Here is an 8687-nt window from a genome sequence, read left to right on the forward strand (position 1 = left end):
ATCTTACTGAACATATGTGCCATCACAAGGATGTCCAGCCCCCTTTCTCAGCGATCCTTAAACTAATCTTGACGTCTACAAATGAGAAAATGTGCTCCATCTACAGTAAACCTGTGAATGTTCCCGGAGGGGGAGAGACTGGGGAATAAGAGGGCAGAGAGAGCGGAGGTGCTGCTTGGCTGAGAAAGACAAACAAAGAAAAGGATCTGCTTTGCTGGGAAAAAATGAGAGAGATAGGTGCTGCTTGCCTAGGAGGTGTGTGTGTGTGTGTGTGTGTGTGAGAGAGAGAGAGAGAGAGAGAGAGAGAGAGAGAGAGATAGAAAGAGACAGACAGACAAACAGCGAAGTGGTGTTGTTTGGCTGGGGGGAGGGAGACACACACACACACATACAGAGGAGATGCTAAATGTCTAGGGGGAGAGACACACACAGATAGGAGATACTACAGGAATCTGGCAGGACATCAGTCCCATTGTGTGTGTGTGTGTGTGATGTAGTTCCTCCTGAAGAAGTACCATGAAATGCAGTCACGCATCAAGGAGCTGAGGAATGCTTGTAGATATGTTCAATTTTAGATGGACTGAGCGAAGCTCTTCTGCAATGATTGAATCAGTGGCGTTCCTAGGGTGGCTGACACCCGGGGCGGGTCGCTGATGTGCCCCCCCGGGTGCAGCGCCCCCCCCCCCCGGCGAAACGAAACCTCCCCCCGGCAAAAGGACACCCCCCGGGTGCATCTTTACCTGCTGGGGGGGGGGGGGTGCCGCGCGCCTGTCGGCTTCGCTCGTTCCATGCTCCCTCTGCCCCGGAACAGGAAGTAACCAGAGGGAGCACGGAATGAGCGGAGCCGACAGGCGCGTGGCACCCCTTCAGCGGCGTGCACCCAGGGCGGACCGCACCCCCCCCCCCCTAGGAACGCCACTGGATTGAATACTGACATAATGGGAGAAAATTGTACCATATGACTAAGGATCAATCGTTTTTTTACAACCTTCCCTTGTTCCGTAATTTGTGAGATTGTGACATAAAAGGAGACTTTGGGATTTACGTGCAACAGAGATTAAATGTGCGCACAGTGATCAAGGAAGATTTCCTGACACCTGTAAACACTTGAGTTTAAACAACAACAAGAGCTGATACAAATGCACGTATAGCAGCACAGGAGATCCCTTTTGATGTTAATGAACAATTTAGTTTAAGCAACAACATATGCTGATATAGTTTCACAGTGCAAGGTGAGCATTCTGTCATAAAGATATTGTAAGCAGGATTGAGCCTTGCCCAGCTATACAGGGGTGTATGTATGTTCGTTATGTGTTTGCTACAATAAATAGAATTTGGATAGATATTGTTGTCCTGGAGCACATCAAGTAATTAAATTTTAACTGCCAGACCCTCGACCATTCTTCTAACGTTCGGAGATCCCTTCTCATCGTTTCTACTCCCTCCAGGGTATCCAATCTATTGGCTATTTTCGTGTCATCCGCAAAAAGGCAAACCTTTCCTTCCAACCCTTCAGCAATATCTCCCACAAATATATTAAACAGAATAGGTCCCAGCACCGACCTCTGAGGAACTCAACTGCTCACTTTCCTTTTCGCCGAGCAGATTCCATTTACCACCACCCTCTGCCACGTGTCGGTCAACCAGTTTCCTATCCAGTTCACCACTTTCGGTCCTAAGTTAAACCCTTTCAGCTTATTCACGAGTCTTCTGTGGGGGACCGTATCAAAGGCTTTGCTGAAATTCAAGTAGATTACATCTAGTGCACATCCTTCATCCAGTTCTTTGGTCACTCAGTCAAAGAAGTCAATAAGATTCGTATGGCAGGATTTTCCTTTGGTAAAGCCATGTTGCTTCGGGTCCTGTAACCCATTGGCTTCTAGAAAGTTAACTACCTTTGTTTCAGCAGCGACTCCATCAGTGGCGTTCCGACCGTAGCTGACACCCGGGGCGGATCGCCAATGCGCCCCCCCCCCCCCCGGGTGCAGCACGACCCCCCCCCCCCCCGACGAAATGACACCTCCCCCCCCCGGCGAAATGACACCCCCCCGGGTGCACATCGCTGGGGGGGGTGCCGCGGCGCGCGCCTGTTGCCCTGTTTCAGTCCGATTTCGCAATTCGCATGTGTTCACTGCTCCCTCTCAGTGAACACATGCGAATTGCGAAATCGGACTGAAACAGGGCAACAGGCGCATGCTGCGGCACCCCCTCCCCCCAGCAGCGTGCACCCGGGGCGGACCACCCACATCGCCCCCCCCCCCCCACAAGGTACGCCACTGGACTCCATTATTTTTCCTACCACTGACGTGAGACTTACTGGTGGTTTCCCATTTCTTCCCGGTCTCCACTTTTGTGGAGAGGGACCCCACATCCGCCCGGCTCCAATCTTGCGGCTACCTGGAATGCCCAGATCCCGGCCTTAACACACCCCTGACACGCCCCTTATGATTTGAATGTGCTTCTGACAGACTTCATAGAAAAACATCTAAAACTTGGTTTTGAAAATACCAATTTTGATGTTTTTCTGAGAAAAAAAAAAACGTCCAAATGCAGATGTATGCCACTTTTTGAATGTTTTTCTCTTTTGAAAATGAGCTCCATAGTAGCATAGTAGATGATGGCAGATAAAGAACAGTCTGCCAACAAGAGAAACTTTCAGGATAAGTTATGATGCGATATTACTTATGCATACTTGATCTTAATTTGCCTTTGCCATTTTCAGGGCACAGACCATAGAAGTCTGCCCAGCACTGGCCTTGTCATCAAAGCTCCACTCTAGCCCATCCCAGTGGCGTACCAAGGGGGGGCAGTGGGGGCGGTCCGCCCCGGGTGTACGCCGCTGGGGGAGTGCCGCGCGCCGGTCAGCTTCCTTTGTTTCCATGCTCCCTCTGTTCCGAGGCAGAGGGAGCATGGAAACGAAGGAACCTGACCGGCGCGTGGCACCCCCCCAGCGGCATGCACCCGGGGGGGGTTCTTTCGCCAGGGTGGGGGATGTTCTTTTGCTGGGGGGGGGCGCGCTGCACTGGGGGGGGGGGGCGCTGCACCCGGGGGGGCGGGGTGCATCGGCGATCTGCCCCGGGTGTCAGTCCCCCTAGGAACGCCACTGGCCCATCCAAATCTGTCCAGCCATGATCAGGGCACAGACTGTAGAAGTTTGCCCAGCAGTAGCTTTCCTTCTCAATTACTGGAGTTGCTATCTAATCAGTGCTAAGTTTCTTTGGAACAGAGAGGCAGAGAGGAGCTGCTGCTTGGCTTGGGGGGAAAAGAGGGAAGAGTTAGTGAAGACTGGGGAATAAGAGAAGCAGAATGGAAGGGCCTGAGGGAGGGAAAGAGGTGAAAGGTTGTATGTAGAAGCAGTAAAAAAAATAACAATAAATAAAAAATAAAGGGAGATGGAAGACTGGAAAGTAAAGAATTAAATGAGTGGACAGAGAGACAAAACACTAGAAGAAAGCTGAAAGGAAAATATCAGATCAGACCCTATTTCTCATCAGAAACATTCAGACTATTGGTACAATCGTTAGCATTATCACAATTTGATTATTGTAATGCCATATATCAAAGGAGTACCTGTTGAAAAAACTCAAAACAGCTCAAAACACTGCAGGTTCATAAGTACATAGTACATAAGTAATGCCATACTGGGAAAAGACCAAAGGTCCATCGAGCCCAGCATCCTGTCCCCAACAGCTGCCAATCTAGGTCAAGGGCACCTGGCAAGCTACCCAAACGTACAAACATTTTATACAAGTTGTTCCCGAAATTGTGGATTTTTCCCGAGTCCATTTAGTAGCGGTCTATGGACTTGTCCTTTAGGAAACCGTCCAACCCCTTTTTAAACTCTGCCAAGCTAACCGCCTTCACTACGTTCTCCGGAAACGAATTCCAGAGTTTAATTATGCGTTGGGTGAAGAAAGTTTTTCTCCTATTTGTTTTAAATTTACTACACTGTAGTTTCATCGCATGCCCCCTAGTCCTAGTATTTTTGGAAAGCGTGAATAGACGCTTCACATCCACCTGTTCCACTCCACTCATTATTTTATATACCTCTATCATATATAAAATCTCTCGTTTTGAAAGTGCCTCCCCTTTATTAATAAAATTACACTGGCTTCCCATCAAAGCAAGAATCATCTTCAAATTATGTATCTTTTGTTTTGTCCTCCGACAGCCTTGCACTAGTTTATAGTCAGGCTTATTTTTGAAAAAGAAGGACGCCCATCTTTCGGCACAAATCGGAAGATGGATGTCCTTCTCACAGGGCCGCCCAAATCGGCTGATTTTGGGCATCCCCAACTGCACTCTGTCGCGGGGACGACCAAAGTTCACAGGGGGGTGTCAGAGGTGTAGCGAAGGTGGGACTTGGGCGTGCCTAACACATGGGCGTCTTCGACCCATAATGGAAAAAAAGAGCGTCCCTGACGGGCACTTGGACGACTTTACCTTGTCCTGTTTTTCTTACGACCAAGCCACAAAAAGGTGCCCGAACTGACCAGATGACCACCGAAGAGAATCGGAGATGACTTCCCCTTACTCCCCCAGTGGACACTAACCCCCTTCCACTCTCAAAAAAACATCTTTAAAAATCTTTTGTGCCAGCCTCTATGCCAGCCTCAAATGTCATACTCAGGTCCATGAAAGCAGTATGCAGGTCCCTGGAGTAGTTTTAGTGGGTGCAGTGCACTTCAGGCAGGCGGACCCAGGCCTATACCCACCCCCCCCTGCCTGTTACACTTGTGGTGGTAAATGTGAGCCCTCCAAAACCCACCAGAAACCCATTGTACCCACATCTAGGTGCCCCCCTTCACCCGTAAGGGCTATGGTAGTGTTGTATAGTGGTGGGGAGTGGGTTTTGGGGGGGGGATTGGGGGCTCAGAACATAAGGTAAGGGAGCTATGTACTGGGAGCAATTTTTGAAGTCCACTGCAGTGCCCCCTAGGGTGTCCGGTTGGTGTCCTGGCATGTCAGGGGGACCAGTGCACTACAAATGCTGGCTCCTCCCACGACCAAAGGGCTTGCATTTGGTCATTTCTGAGATAGGCGTACCTGGTTTCCATTATCGCCGAAAATCAGAAACAACCAAGTCTAGGGACGACCATCTCTAAGGACGACCTAAATTTCAGGATTTGGGCGTCCCCGACCGTATTATCGAAAAGAAAGATGGATGTCCATCTTGCTTCGATAATACGGGTTTCCCCGCCCCTCCACCGGGACGTTTTGTGAGGACGTCCTCAGCAAAACGTGGACGTCCCCTTCGATTATGCCCCTCCGTGTGACACTACCCAAGCTGCAAAGGACTCAAATACAAATCAACTCATGCATCCAGCTTTTCCTACATAAGCACACAACTATGGAACGCATTACCAAAAGCCGTGAAAACAACATATAACCACCTAAACTTCCTGCAATCACTAAAAACCTGTTCAAAAAGGCATACCCTACCGACCCAACTTAAATGCCTGAACCCTGCAACACTACGAAACCAAAGCACGTAATGGACATAATGTAACTCTTCCTCTATACGATTCCCTAATATGTCTGTTCCACATGAACCTCATTCTATCACAACATCACTGTGTAACTGTTTATACCGGAATTGGCGAACGCCTTTACGGTACTATGTAAGCCACATTGAGCCTGCAAATAGGTGGGAAAATGTGGGATACAAACGTAACAGACAGACAGACAAACACTAAAATGTGTTTAATAGTTTTACTGTTATTCTCACTTCTAAGGATTTTTACTGCTGTAGTTTTCTCACTGCAAAGATATGCGAGCAATGCATTGTGTGTAATGTAGTTTCACAGGTACAGTAATGCAGCCACACTGCCTGTCTGTATAAGGACTGTTACTGTTGGTCTGTGCTGCACTGCTGCTGCCTTGACCTCTTCTCTTTCTCAGCCAAGCTTGGTTCCTTTGTTTACCTGCTGTCATTTCCTGGTCATTCTTACTGTCTCTGTCCTGAGAGGTCAGCCAGGTATGACCTTTCCCTCCAATCGAGGGCTGCCCCCTGGGACTATCCCTGCTACTTGATGGCAGGCTCTGCCCCTATTGGTCTCTTTACCTCCTCCTCCCTGGGCCTGTGTGAGCCCCTCCTTGGTCTCTCTCTTTCCATGAGGCATTCTCCATATTGCTTCAGCACTTGTCCTCCTAAAGTCCTTGGAATGAACTCATATTTTTTTTTACCTTGCAACATACCTTGCTAATAAGATATTGCACTCTCCAGCCACCCAGCTCTGAGCTACCTGTTCAACTATTTTCCCACCTCTGCAATAAAGCTGCCTTTCTCCAGATTTCTATCTCCAACCACTGATACTACTCTCAGAATTACAGAGTCTCTGGGCCCTGGGGCAACACTTCTGAACATATGACTGTGAGTAAATTATCTATATTTATTAAATAAAGGAAATTTCAGAAAATATAGAGACTTCAGGTGTGTGCTGGTGTGCCAAGGTTATACTTCAAGATTTTGAGACTTTACAGTTTACAAGTCTTAAGAGGCTTGACACCTTTATCTTTCAAATACTAAATGGCACAGCTCCAGACTATATGGTACCATTAATAAATTTACCTCACTGCTGCTTTTGGCTCCTAGCCATTACTCATTTGCTTCCCCCTTGATCCTTCTCAACCAGTACTTCCCTCCCCTTATTGTCTTGTCTGTCTGTATTATCTTTAGATTGTAAGCTCTATTGAGCAGGGACTGTCTCTCTATGTCAGGTGTTCAGCACTGCGTGTGTCTGGTAGCGCTATACAAATGCTAATAATAATAATAAATACTAAATATGAGGCAAGAAACTATCTCAGCCTACACCTCCCAAATTGCAAAAAAAGTGATCTACAAAACTGTCCACTCTGCAGACTTCACTTACCTGGGAACCAAATGGTGGAACTCCTTACCGCCCAAAATAAGAAATATACAGGATTAGACTAGATTCTGCAAAATCCTCAAATCATTCCTATTGAAACAAACCCTCAAAAAGAACAACCATATCTCAAAACAATTAATTATTACAATTGGTTATTACTCTGTTTACCATTAACTTTCTCTGTGCTTCATGTACAATTTCTCATTCATAATAGATTTTCTAAATGTTAAACATCCATAGTTATCCCAGTATGTTTATGATACTGTATTGTAAAATTGGATTCCTACAACAAATTACTTTCTTATGCATTATTCTTTGTTATGTTTCCTATACTGTTTATTGCAAACCCCATTGAACTCAAACTTATTTGGGATAATGTGGGATATAAATGTCACAAATAAATAAATAAATCAGTGTTGGTTGGGAGGCGAGGATAGGGGAGGGCAGACTTATACGGTCTGTACCAGAGCCGGTGATGGGAGGCGGGACTGGTGGTTGGGAGGCGGGAAATACTGCTGGGCAGACTTATATGGTCTGTGCCCTGAAAAGGACAGGTACAAATTCAAGGTAAGGTATACACATATGAGTTTGTCTTGGGCAGACTGGATGGACCATGCAGGTCTTTTTCTGCCGTCATCTACTGTGTTACTGTGTATGGGGTTGCTTTATAGGTCTTAAGTGACTTTTCTAAACTTTTATATTAGGGGTAAGGGTAATGAGATTTGATATACTGGCTTTCTGTGGTGCAATCAAAGTGGTTTACATTTATTATACACAATCACTTACTCTACTGTGCTCACAATTACTTCACAATACACCTAATACAGGATTTTGGATTTTGGCCCTACCATTCTCATTTGTAGCTCAATGGGAGTTATTTTCAGGTACAATAGGTATTTTCCTGTCTCTGGAGGGCTTACAATCAAAGTTTGTATTTAAGGCAGTGGAGGGATAAGTGACTTGTCCAAGATCTGAAGGAGCGTCATTTGGATTTGAACCCTGGCTTCCCTGGTTCTCAACCTACTGCTCTAACCTTCAGGTACAGCTAATACATATTCCTAATTTGCTTAGTAACTCAACAATAAAGTAAAAGGCAGTACATCTGAAGATTGGTGGTCATTTGACTACCTACTAAAAACAAAGATAAGCAAATGATTTTATGGTTGCCATTAAACACAGGACTTCTGTTACAGTGCTTTTTGGACGGGACACTACTTGACATAGTGGAGGAGTGGCCTAGTGGTTAGGGTGGTGGACTTTGGTCCTGGGGAACTGAGGAACTGAATTTGATTCCCACTTCAGGCACAGGCAGCTCCTTGTGACTCTGGGCAAGTCACTTAACCCTCCATTGCCCCATGTAAGCCGCATTGAGCCTGTCATGAGTGGGAAAAGTGCGGGGTACAAATGTAACAAAATAAAAGCGGAGGACCGTGTGTCACCACGTAGAAGAAATCCAACATTACTGTGTTTCGACGTAAAGCCTACATCAGGGGTGTACAAAATAGGACATGTATAAAAATTAGGTTAGGTTGGGGCATTTGGGTAGGCTTGCTTTAAGAGATGAGCTCTCAGCATTTTCATTATAGTGTTTGGAATATGTCCACTTTGAGAATCAAGTGCTCCACATTAAAAGTTTATATTTATTTACTTATTTGTGGCATTTTATCCCACATTAAACATGAATTAGATTGGAACCTGGGATCATTTAAATTTTTTTTCCTGGAGTAATGCATTGCCCCCCCCCCCTCAGGCTCTCTCCCCGGCTATAGCCAGCTCTGCAATTTTTTGGGGGTGCGCAGATGTGGATGGGGGGACGCA

The sequence above is a fragment of the Microcaecilia unicolor genome, chromosome 11 (genome assembly GCF_901765095.1).
Source record: "Microcaecilia unicolor chromosome 11, aMicUni1.1, whole genome shotgun sequence".
Classification (NCBI taxonomy): Eukaryota; Metazoa; Chordata; class Amphibia; order Gymnophiona; family Siphonopidae; genus Microcaecilia; species Microcaecilia unicolor.